Source organism: Pseudochaenichthys georgianus, chromosome 14 (genome assembly GCF_902827115.2).
Source record: "Pseudochaenichthys georgianus chromosome 14, fPseGeo1.2, whole genome shotgun sequence".
Taxonomy (NCBI): domain Eukaryota; kingdom Metazoa; phylum Chordata; class Actinopteri; order Perciformes; family Channichthyidae; genus Pseudochaenichthys; species Pseudochaenichthys georgianus.
This window is the reverse complement of record NC_047516.1, coordinates 33698610-33711436: the sequence shown is the minus strand read 5'-3', so window position 1 is coordinate 33711436 and position 12827 is coordinate 33698610.

Genomic DNA, 12827 nt, shown 5'->3' with positions numbered 1-12827 from the left:
AGTTCACAGAGAGTGAGGTGAGAGCTACCAGGGAAATAGCCAAGAACAGGATCCATGTGGAGAGGGCAAATGCCAGAATAAAGGAGTTCAGGATTCTGGACCTGATTCCTTGCCACCTCAGGAACACTGCAAATGTGCTGGTACAGCTTTGCTGTGCCTTGGTGAACCTGCAAAATCCCCTGATAAAGGAAGTAGCCAGCACCCTCACCGTTGACTAAGCCAGGGGTTCCCAAACCTTTCAGCCTGCGATCCCCGGGGGGAAAAGGGGAACGCTTTACAACATCAGGAGGATGCGTCCCCAGCTGACCCAGAAAGCGACGCAGGTTCTGGTCCAGGCTCTCGTCATCTCACGCGAGGCCAATGCAACTCCCTCCTGGCTGGTCTACCTGCATGTGCCATCCGACCTCTGCAGCTCATCCAGAATGCAGCTGCTCGCCTGGTCTTCAACCTTCCTAAATTCTCCCACACCACGCCGCTCCTCCGCTCCCTCCACTGGCTTCCGATAACTGCTAGAATCCACTTCAAGACAATGGTACTTGCGTACCATGCTGCGAATGGATCTGGCCCCTCCTACATCCAGGACATGGTTAAACCGTACATCCCTGCACGTGCACTCCACTCTGCATCAACCAAACGGCTCGCTGCACCATCGTTGCGAAGGGGACCCAAGTTCCCATCAGCAAAAACACGTGGGTTTGCTATCCTGGCTCCAAAATGGTGGAATGAGCTCCCCATTGGCATCAGGACAGCAGATAGCTTACACACCTTCCGGCGCAGACTGAAAACTCATCTCTTTCGACTCCACTTCGAGCGATAGAACTATTAACAAAGGGCTGGCTTATCTAAAGCCAGTTGAGTAGCACTTGAAATGTTTTTGCTCTATGAAGCCTGATGTACTTATATGATTCTGTTTTCTTCAAGTTTGTATTTTGTTGGTCGAACGCACTTATTGTAAGTCGCTTTGGATAAAAGCGTCAGCTAAATGCAATGTAATGTAATAATGTAACATCCAGCTGGCCCACTGCATCCGCGGAGAGGGCTTAAACTGCTGAGACCAGCCCAAAGTCACACAACGGCTCTTTTAAGAGCCACCTCCACCTTTTTTAAAGAGTTACAAGTTATTAAGATTACACTGGTTCATATTTTACTCAGTTTACTGAACTGTGATGCATGAAACCAGAAGGGGAATTGTTGAGGTTTACTGAAGTTACAAAGACATTAATAGATATGAGTATAACAGGTCAGTGTAAAAACAAGCTGTCAGTCATGAATCATTCAAACTATTTATATAACCATGTAATACAGTTATGGAGTAGTTCAGTAAAAGTAATTCTTTATTTATATGTCTTAAATATCCTTTATTTTAGAGGGGCCTGAGACTTAACATGTTGATTGCCCAAAACGGCACTGTAGTTATTGTGCATGTGACAATAAGGCCTTATTAATATTAGGGCTGCACGATATCAGGAACACATAACACGAGCGATATTTGAACAAAATATACATGCAGCATTATTACTTTTCCAACAACATGGGATTTATTGTTTATTAGTTAAATATCGTGTGTGTGTGTGTGTGTGTGTGTTTATTTATTGACATGTCCTCCTCTCTACTGGCTAACACAGGGAGCATATGCTGAGTGTAGAAGTTCTCCAGGAGGAGGAGATTTCCATGCCATGCAGGGTCTTTGGGGATGGGGATGATGATCGCCTCCTTTGTAGTCCACACAACAAAGTAGCAGAGACTCCGGTCTGTGATGTGCAGCTGCCCTTGGACCTGGTGCCAGTATGGATGATTCTTCTTGAGAATGTATGACCCACCCTCCTCACGGAGACAGAAGGATGGTAACTGGACTGCCTCCGCGATGGTCATGTTCCTCTGGCTGTGTGGACACTTCACCTCCAGCAGGGCAGATGGCTGCACAAGTCCATCGGGTGATGCTCCCAAAACACCCGACTCACTCACAAATAGACCAGAGTCGATCACTGTCACCCGATAGGCCTGCACAAAAGCCTTCACCCCTTCGGCCTCGTTAACTCCCAGTTGACAGCCATTACTCCGTCTAAATTGTACCCCCCAAGCACCCTCTTCATGAGGGACGCGCATGGAGTGGATGAAAGTCCCGAACTCAGCACAGCACCAAAATTGCTGGCTGTCAACCTGCCCTGCCTGTGTAACTGCCACTGAGGATTTGTCCGCTGTCCGGATGGCAGCTTGCTGGTCTCTTGTCAGTCGCATTGAGGTAAAAATTGCCTCAAGCCCCCGACCCCCATGCTCCTTCACCAGCTCTGGCACGGTGACAATGGCCTGATGTTGAGGCTGCGGCTCTGGCTCAGGTGACAAAAGCCATGCCATGCCACACTGTGTGCCCCTTAGTGCAGACCTGAACCAGTCTACATCCTCAGTGGCGATGTCTCTGGCCAGTGGGTTGTATGTCTCCTCTTGCTGTTGGTAGAGTAGAGACACCGGCTGGACTACTTTGGAAGTGCCAGGCTTCCTCCACTGGCACTCAACATCTGTGGAGCTGATCTGCCACATGGCAAATATTGCCAATGCTGCAGCGTGGCTGCATTTGTACATACCCCGTGCACAATCACAGACAGCGCTCTGCATCGCGCCATCGTCTCCCATGTAGATCTGTACACATAAAGTAAGTACCATGTTTGTTAACATGCTATAATAGATTGTATGAGCAATACAAGGATGGTCAGGATCTGAGGGTGGGAGGGTTTATTTTTCCATAGTTTTGTCCTCTTGTCTGATTGTTGTTATTGTTTGTTTTTTCTATATTTTTTGTAATTTGTGTTGTATTGGTTGTGTTCAATGCTCTCTACATTAGGAAAACACATACCAGTGTACCAGAGGGAGTTACACACAGCTGTGCCTAGATAACCAAACAAATTGACAAGTTAACCAAAATCCTTGAATCTACACACAGCAAATAAACTCAAATGACACAACGAGATGTAAAAGGAGATCACACATACAGTATAGTCGATATAAAACTGGCCGCTTCAATCTGAAGAGCAACTAAAACAAAACACGGGAGTGTACCTTGTTCTTGTGAACACTAATGTTATCCACAGCATACACAGAGACCACGAAGTTCTTAAGGAGAAAACTAGTTGCTAAAACAAAACACGTTAGTGTACCTTGTTAGCTAATGTTAGCTAGCTGACATTAACGTTAAAAATTGCACTCATGTTACTCACCGAAAACTTGTAAAGCCGGTCCCGCATGCTGGCTCTTACAGAACCGACTAACTCCCCTTTCGTGTATGTACAGCTCTCAACGTCAATAGTATGAAGCTGCAGCGTCGGAGACAGCAGTTACAGAACCGTAGTTACAGAACCACACACACAGGTCCCGCGTCATGTGACGGGGTCCCGCGTGACGGCGGAACGTGACGGTCAACGCACGTTCACATGAATGTTTATATATATATTCTGTTAATTTAGTTGAGAATTTCAAAAATATAGTCTTTTATATGTATATTAAACAACACTGTTAATTTAGTTTTGGGTATGTTTATAATTCTCGTTTCATTATTATTCAAAAGAAAACAACACTGTTAAACACTGTTCCTTCTACAGTATCATAATTTTCGTTTAATTATTATTCAAAAGAAAACAACACTGTTAAACACTGTTCCTTCTACAGTATCATAATTCTCGTTTCATTATTATTATTAATAAATCAAAGGTGTCTTCGAAGAGGTGCTAGATTACTGAAAAACAACTGTTAGTGTGTTCATGCACCAGCCTGCAAAAGATAAACAAGCAGTTTGACCGAGAGGCATTTCAGTTCAGAATACATTTTTATTTATTTTTATTGCGGGGTCTGCTGTTTCTTCACTGGGGGTGAGGCGGGGTCTGCTGTTCCCTCTCGAGGGAGATAACCTGTCGTGGCACTCTGAATATTGGCTGAAGGGTTTCCTCCAGCAAGCTTCTGGCCTCCAGAGTCCAGAAGGCAAACCTTTGGCCATGCCTTTGAAACAATAAGAACAAGACGTCATCTAAGGCATTGGTGCACAAATGATATGCATTAATAATCTCAACAATAACTGACTAAAACACCTCATGCAATATTACAAAACATGTCAAAATGATGACACTGTCTGATAAACGGTAAACAGGCAGTCAGCACAGTAAAGATTATTTACAATGAATTCAAATTGTAATACAAGTAAGGGATAATGTGCTGCGACGCGGTCATTATGGGGAAAAGAACACCGACAGGCTGATCAGGAGCCCGACGCGAAGCGGAGGGATCTAGATCGGCATGAAGCACATTATCCCGCTTATTACATGGCCACATTCTCAACAAAGTAACGACATGAGTCCCAATATTAATTGAACTGCTTTTATTGATTTATAAAATGTGTTTAACTGATTTAAAATTACATTCATCCGCTACGAAATATTGTCCGGTGTTGATGTTTGAACTAGGCTGTTGCAACGGCAGGAACTGCTTCGATAGCAACTAACTCTGTTCATGTTAGCATTTGAGCCTTAGCTGTAATTAACATTGACCTGAACGTTTCCATTAATGGTACAATGTGACATGGTGAATGGGAAATCTTTAGGGATATTCAGATCGACGTTTCTGTCTTCGATCCTCTCTCCTTGCGGGGGTTTCGCATATGACACATCTGAAAGCACAATTCCCATGTAAAAAAACGGGAAACAATATTGCTACAGTTGTATCGCTCCCGCTAATGTGTGTGTAAGGACAGACAACATGGAAAGGCACTGACCCGATGTGGTGGTATTTCCTGGGTTGGAGGACAGGATGTTGCTCCATTTCTCCCTTTCGGTTATTGTCGGAGCCCAGTAACTCTTCAGGCTGCCCTTGCACCTGTTCCCAGTCACAGACATGATCTCTTTAGATCCAAGACCAGCCTGAGAGAGCAGTTGTACAGCCGTGCTTCTCAGGCTATGGTTTGTGTAGCGCTTTGAAAGCTGGGCTGCCTGGCTTATTGTGGGTAGCATTTGCCCAAGGAAATTATGTCCCATGGGCTCACGTGAATACCACACTGATTCACCGTTGAGAAGCTGTTGGTCCTTTTTTAGTGGGTGAAGGTAGAAGGCTTTGGTGTCAGATGGGCACAGGGAAACATACTTTTTGAAGCTGGCAACGGGGCAATTTTGGTTGTCAGGCTCGGCGAAAATAAAACCTCTGTCATTCTCTTTATTCGTGTCTTTTGGATCTTTATGATTTTTGGTATCTGCGTTATGGGCAAGAGATATGTATTCGCATCCGTGATCATCAAGTTTCAAAATAAAAGAGCTTTGCATCAAATGTCGATTTCCCTCTCTACCTCGACTGGCAAGATGCAGCTGGACATCCATCCACACTTTCCGGACCAGTAAGCCGGCTGTGTCCACAGACAGCACCTGTGAAGCCCTGAGCAGCCGCTAATCCGCAGCTGAGATAGGCGGGTGGTGCTGGCTGACGTCTTTCCCGTTTTTGCGGAGCGTCTTTACAACAGATGTGAAAACATCGTTGCTTGCTTTAAACGTAGCGCAGTTCATGATGTCAAACCGTGGAAAGTGTCTTGATATCCCTGCCCTGATGCTGAAGTAACTGGCAACTGAATATGTGTTGCCGTTGGAGGTCTGGACCGTTGCGTAAAAGGACCGCAGCTGCGTGTTGAGGGTTTCTGCTGCATAGCTGTCAAACTCTGTTGGTTCTTTTTTTTCAATCAACCAGACTTTAAATAATTTCATCGCCCATAATGTGTTCCGTTTTGTATTCAATTCATGCCGGTCCTCTTCAATTTGGTCGATTTCTCTGTCATTCAAATCTCGGTGTCTTTTCGCCTCTCTTACTTCTCCACTTTTTTCTTCTCGCTCTTGTCTTTTTCTTTTCTTCACTGGGGACTCATCAGCCACTAACCATTCCTCCAAATTACTGTGCTCTCCAAATATATTAAAATGAATGTTAAAATCCTCCATGTTGCTATCACACGACAGCGAAAAACTAAAGACAATCAGACAGTTTGCTTGCTTTTCAAACTGTTACATTTGAAAAACAGTTAGAGCGTCTCTTGTCTTGTCAGTTTGAAAAGCCAACGGTAGGAACTGCTTCGATAGCGTTTTTGATGAGCTTTTTTATTACAGATTTGAAAACATCGCTCCTTGCTTTAAAAGTAGCACAATTCATGATGTCAAACCTTGGAAAGTATCTAGATATCCCTGCCCTAATGCCAAAGTAACTGTTTGATGTCTATGTCTGGACCGCTGCGTAAAAAGGAGGGTTTCTGCCCCATTACTTCTCCGCTGTTTTTCTTGTCCCAGTTCGAAAACCAAACTGCATGCAGTATGCTTTTTGGCCCAACTGTATACAGTTAAATAGACCGGACTTCTTTCTGAAGATGTGAGCGTCCTTAACAACGGTCTGTCTGTTCGGTATTAACCAATCAGAATCGAGTATTCAACTAAGCCATGTAATAATGACTATTAAAGAAGCATTTAGACTGAAGACAGAACTTAGGCTACTGCTGATTTAATGTAGTGGACATATTGACATGCTTTTGTCATCCGTTGAAGTTTAATTAATTAGCTGACTATAATTAATCATTAGGGTTGGGAAGTTTACTTTTTTTAAATGTAGTAGGTTACAGATGAGTAATTACCCTTTTAAATTGTAATAAGTAATGTAACTTGACTATGTAACTATTTGTATTGAAATTCTAATGTTAATTATGGTTATTTTATGTTTTTTGTGAGTCACTTTGGATAAAAGCCTCTGTCAAATAACATAACCATAACATACAGTTTCATTAAACAAATAAACAAAATGGTTAACAGTTGGTTTTGCAGCGAGTCATCATAGGCTAACAGATTACATGTAGCACTTGTTGTTCAATACAACAGAATAGTTGTTAACTTTAAAAAAAACATGATTCACATTACTCACACTCTTACTGTAATTAGTGATTCAATTACTCAACTATGACACCTAGTTGGGCTTGCCAAAATCACGCTAGTTTCATTAAACAAATGATCAAATATGCTAACGAAGCTAATGCTTTTGCCGAAAGCTATAGCTAACGAATAGTTGTTTTTAGAGACTTTAATACGGTTAGAAGCTATCATAAGCAAACAGATGTTTGTTTGTATTGCCTTAACACTATCATAGTTAATGTTAGCTAATCACACTTCATTTCAAGACACCGGAATTGTTATTAATGTTAAACAAATAAAACTGTAAAAGCACTTCACATTACTCACATTCTCTGCGTTGACGTTCACATTCATGTGAACGTGCTCCGTCACGTGCCACCGTGACCTGTGTGTGCGGTTCTACAAGTGCGGTCCTGTAACTGTTGTCTCCGACGCTGCAGCTTCATGCTACTCCTCAACGTGCCCAGACCAGTGGCGGAGCTGGGGGGTGGCTGGGAGTGGCCACGGCCACCCCCAGCTGAATCCTGGCCACCCTATTGGCCACCTCAAACACCCTCACCACGGGGGCCCAAACAATTTTAGAACATTAAGAAAAAAATGTGTAAGTAACCTTTCATCATTCATCAAGAATTAACATTAATAGGACGTTATATCGATAATGTACTCACTAAACTTACAATTCATTTAACTTGTTTTCTTCCAAAAGTTAATTATCCAAAGCCTCTGTACACCCCCTTCTATTTACATGTAATGGTTTGGTCCTGCCTCCAAACGCGGTGCAGCACCGGCACTTTCTAGCAGAGAGCAAGAGCATGTTAGGAGCAGGGAGGCTAGTACTTCAATTCAATTCAAAACCTTTATTTATCCAGGTAAAATCCCATTGAGATCAATGATCTCTTTTTCAAGGGAGACCTGCAGCAGTAGGTTCCACAAGAAGACATAAACAACAGAACAACAAAAGGACATCATACAGCAAAATGTACAGGGATTACAATTTACATATTTAACCACATGTACAGGTACAACGCCACATACTTACGTGTGTGCCATGTCTCAACGACTCACAAAGTCAGGCTTTCATAAGAGAAAAGAAAGAAGAGAAAGACAAGAGAGGGACTAAAGGGCCACAGTATGTCACCCAGTTTTTCAAAGAAAAGGTGGGTGTGGTCTATGAGGGGTGTTAATGTGTCTGTTAGCTAAGCTTAGTCCATTGTAAATAATAATTGTTATATATTTTTTTTTACTAAGCTGACATTAAGTACTGTTAATATCTATACAGGTTTTTAATTTCACTCTTTTAGCTGACATTTAGTAAATGCAGGTACATTTTTAGCAGCTATTCATACTAAATCAGTTGTCCCTCACCCTGGTGCCTGGACCAACAGATACATCTCTAGGCGCAGCAGCCCTGTCCCCCCATAAGTGTTATATTTTCACAGCTCAGTGTCAGTAAATATTGTGCGGTTAGTATTGGACTACAAGATAGATGCAAGCCTGTACAGGTAGAGTTATTTAGAGCATAAATGAGGCGGTTGGGTTCTGGAGGTGTGGTTACAGCAATTGTGCTTGGTTGGCGTGGACTGGGCCTGGGGCCTCATTTATAACACTGTGCGTAGGATTTATGTGGGAAGGTTGCTTATGTAGTAGAAATTAAAAAAAAAATAGGTACAGATATTTTCCGATTCACCAAACATTGCGTACCGGCAAGGAAAGTGCGTACGGCACTTCCTACGCTGGTTTCCCTTTATAAATCACAATTGACTCGAAATGCGGTGCAGCTTTTGCGGCCTTCACGTAACGCCCATATTTACCTATAAATAGTCAAAGAAACGCCCATTCATTCATTTTGACTGACTGCATGAAGAAGATAGCAGGAAATGACGACAGAACAGCTAAAAAAGAAATCTCACACCGTGTCAGATTTTGGTTATTTTGGGGAGGTCGAGATACATCATATTGTTTGGTGGATGCAGTTTGAACCAGAGTAGCAGCATGGAGGTCGGATCGTCACCAAAATAAATAAATAAGTGGCCCGAAAAAGGTTAAAGACAAAAAAAATACACATAGCCTTCCTCAGGCAGTGTGTTTGTACCGGGGACAGGAGACACCCCCTTGATGAGAAACTGTAAGAAATGATCGGGGAATCCCTCTGGATTGGAGTCATGACGACTGGAACTGAATTATGTTTTTGTATTTGGTGGTTTGTGTTCTCTCCATTCTTCCTTCTGCCAACGGTGTCGCAGTTTCTCGTCTCTCCCGTTGTTGTGCTTAGTGCGTACGCATGGGTTAGAGTTTGCGTGGAGGACCGCATGTTTTCCCGTCAAGTTAGTATTTTATAAATCGCAAACATTGCGTAGAAACTGGCGTACGTACTTTTTTGAGCGTATATCCCTTTATAAATGAGGCCCCTGGGCCTGGTGGTCGGGCCCAATGTAATATATTTTCATGGGGCCCAAAATCCCTAGCATTGTGAGGCTGAACAAAAGGACCTTTTAACTATAGTCTTTTAAAAAAACAAAACATTTACTGACTTTTTTAGGATAGCTTAAAGTAATGTTGTAAAATTACAACTGGGGGCCTTACAGGGTTAAGGGCTATTGTTACTTATTGTTATGTTTATTCTTAACCTATCATTTAATTTAAAAACTCTTTAAATTATGTGTCTCTGTATTCCTGATGATACACTGACAGAATGAGCTCATAGTGCTGCTGATCACCATAAGCTAAACAGTCTGTATATTGCATTACATTTGTATAATGTAAGCTTTGTTGATACTTTGCCCGCGGGAATACGCTTCCGGGGTCCCATGGAGGCTCCCGGAAGGGGAGGGACTTCGCCTCTCTATACTGCATTTTGACGGAAATTTTATGATCCTGTCCGTCAAAATGACGGGCAGTGAAAAAGTCTAGCGCAACCTCTGCACAGGCCGCCGCTGCCTGCCTTGTGATGTCCCTGGGCTGGGATATCACGCCGCATGGCACTTTCCAAAGAGGACCGTGTTGATCTCCTGGGAGCCCCCGTGTTTACGGAAGGGCTCCATGGATCAATCTCCTTGCTCACGGGATAAGGACTAATCGCAGCGTGGCTGCTTCTTGCCCATCCCCCCACTCCCTGCCCCCTGCTGTAAACCCCAGTATAGGGAGGCAGCAGGTGGGCGTGTGCACGTGAGTGGAATAAACCGAGTGCTGTCAAAGCACTGTGCGGGTTCACGTATTGCCGGCGTGCTGTTGTCAGAAAACACACCTTGCCTGGTATAATAGCTCCGATTAATGCATTTGACCGTTGAATGGGAAATACAGCGTTAATACGTGGGCGCGTGGCCCTCCTGAGAGCGGCCGCGGTGTGTTCAGGGACCTCCGCAGGAGAACGGTGGTTTACGTTTGTAAAGAGTGATGTGTGTGTGGGAAAAATGCATTCAGTAAAAATGATTGCATTTATCCCAGAGTAAGAGTCATCTCTCTCCACAATTCCACTTTTCCCCATAATGTCCGTTTCAAAGAGACGGCATTGTGACGGCGCGCGCGGCCCCCCTCCCGCCAGGACGGAACGGTGCGTTCAAAGACCTCAGTAGAGAGAAGACTCACCGCAGTGCGCCCTCCTCCTCCGCGGCCCACCCTGTAAGAACCGACTAGAGATGGCAAATCCGGATCCTTTTACGGACTCAGGGTCTTCTGAGTCAGTCATTGAAGAGATCCGGATCATACGAGTCATTTGAGTCATATGAGTCAGCATCACCAAGACCGTAGAAATCCTATCGTTGAAACCGAAAACCGAAAAGCATTTCACGAGCAAAACTGGACTAAACTGACGTTATATTCAGGGCTGCACATAACTGGTGCGCAGGTGCGCATGCGCACCTCCGACAAAAAAAGAGCACCGGGTCATTTCAAAAAAGGCGCATTTGCGTACCAACATTGAGAGAGGAAGATATTTGCGAGTTGCATATGAACTCAGGGCCGGCCCGTAGCACTGGCGTTATAGATGAGCGCCAGATCTGTGGAGGCGCTGTGCTGGCAGCTCTGGGAGGGAAAAAAACATTTTTGACCGTTGGGGCTCATCCTAATTTTCGGCCTTGATGTAACAATATTCATAATTAAGTGATGTAACACCCTTTTCATCCCGGTTACACGTTTCATGTGCCCTGTACGATGGGCGCTGTAAGTGATGAAAATGGGGGATGTTGGCTTATCTGGCACCCGCAGCTCACAAGGCAAGGCAAGTTTATTTATATAGCACTTTTCGACACAGGGTAATTCAAAGTGCTTTACAAAAAAGAAATGAAAGACATTAAGCATTAAAAAAGAAAAGCTAATAAAATAAACATTAAGGAAAAATACGATTTAATTTAGACAGACTTTCTTCACCATATTTTGCTCGCATGACATCCACAATCGGACCCTCAGGAGGCTGTACACACCCGCCTCCCCTGCTTTGCTTCCATAACAAAGTCTTTAAAGTGTTACCAAAACACTATTTTTCATCCGTCGATGCCAGATATTCCAAATATCTCTGCTTTCGAGCAGTCCCTCTCATAAATGTCATGGAGTTTAATTACGTTTAGAAAAAGTACATGGATAAAAGTTACAGTGCAGAGTCACAGCCAAGTGCGACTGAGAGAGGGAGGGTGCACCGGTTCCGGCGCTGTTGTTATTAGAATCTGGTGCTTGCTGCTCTAACGGATATAAGAAGAAGATGTTTCTACAATAATGTGGAGGGAGAGTCCTCTCCAGTCAGACTGAGAGGCTGATAACTCCAGCTCAGTGAGGTAAAGGAGTGTTTAGATAGTTCACTTTAGTCTAAGTTATCTCAGTGGGTCTCAAACGTTTTGATCAAAATGTATGTAAACACATATTCCCAAGGCACTCCTTTATAATTATTGGGATAAACAGGTTTGAAATCATTCCAATGTATACTATAGGACAGTAAACCAGACATATCCCTTAAAACTGGAGATAAAAAGAAATGCATAATTAAATAAATATTAAGATAAAATAAGATATGAATGAACAACAAAAATAAAATAAGTTACATTCATTTGTTATTGGCTATGGTAGGTTATTGGTTATGTTCACATACTTATTTGATTATATCCACTTGTCTAAGATGACAACAGAGACTTTCGACCCAAAACCAGCTGTTGACTTGTGGATGCAAGCATCTAATCGCAGACTCAACCAGAGAGAAAGTAGTAGGCCTACATCATCAGCTACCATGTCTGACAGAGAGGAAGACAGTGAGGAGAACAGTCAGGATGTTACGGTAGAGCGAAGGAAGCAGGTAGGACCCAAATGCAGATTAAAGTCAAAATAATTCCTTTATTTCAAGGCTATCAGGACAATGACAGAACAGAACACTCACCGTGGACAAGCCAATACACAAGACAACCCGAACCCCAGAAAACACAGAACTTAAATACACCCAGGACTAATCACATAAACACGAGACAGGTGAGGAGGGAGGAGAAAACACATAGGTACCAGGTGAACACAATTGGGTAATCAGAGAGGGAAACCGACAGAAAGCAAACAGGCAGGAAACGGGGGTGAACACTTTACAAAATAAAATAGGAAACCCAAAGATAGAAAAGGACACGAAAAATACTAACACAGACAAATCCTAACAGTACCCCCCCCTCAAGGGACGGATCCCAGACGTCCCAAAACAAAAAACAAAAATCCAAAAACTCAAGCAGGGTGGGAGGAGGGACGCATCAGTAAGCCACCAGGGTGGGAGGAGGGGGTCAGGAGGACGGGACTGAACTGACCGCCCAGGGGCAAGGCAGAGGACCAGGAAGGGGTCTCGGGCGGACGGCCCGGGGGCAAGGCAGAGGACCAGGAAGGGGTCTCGGGCGGACGGCCCGGGGGTAAGGCAGAGTCCAAAAAGGGGGATTCGGGAGGACGGCCCGGGGGCAAGGCAGA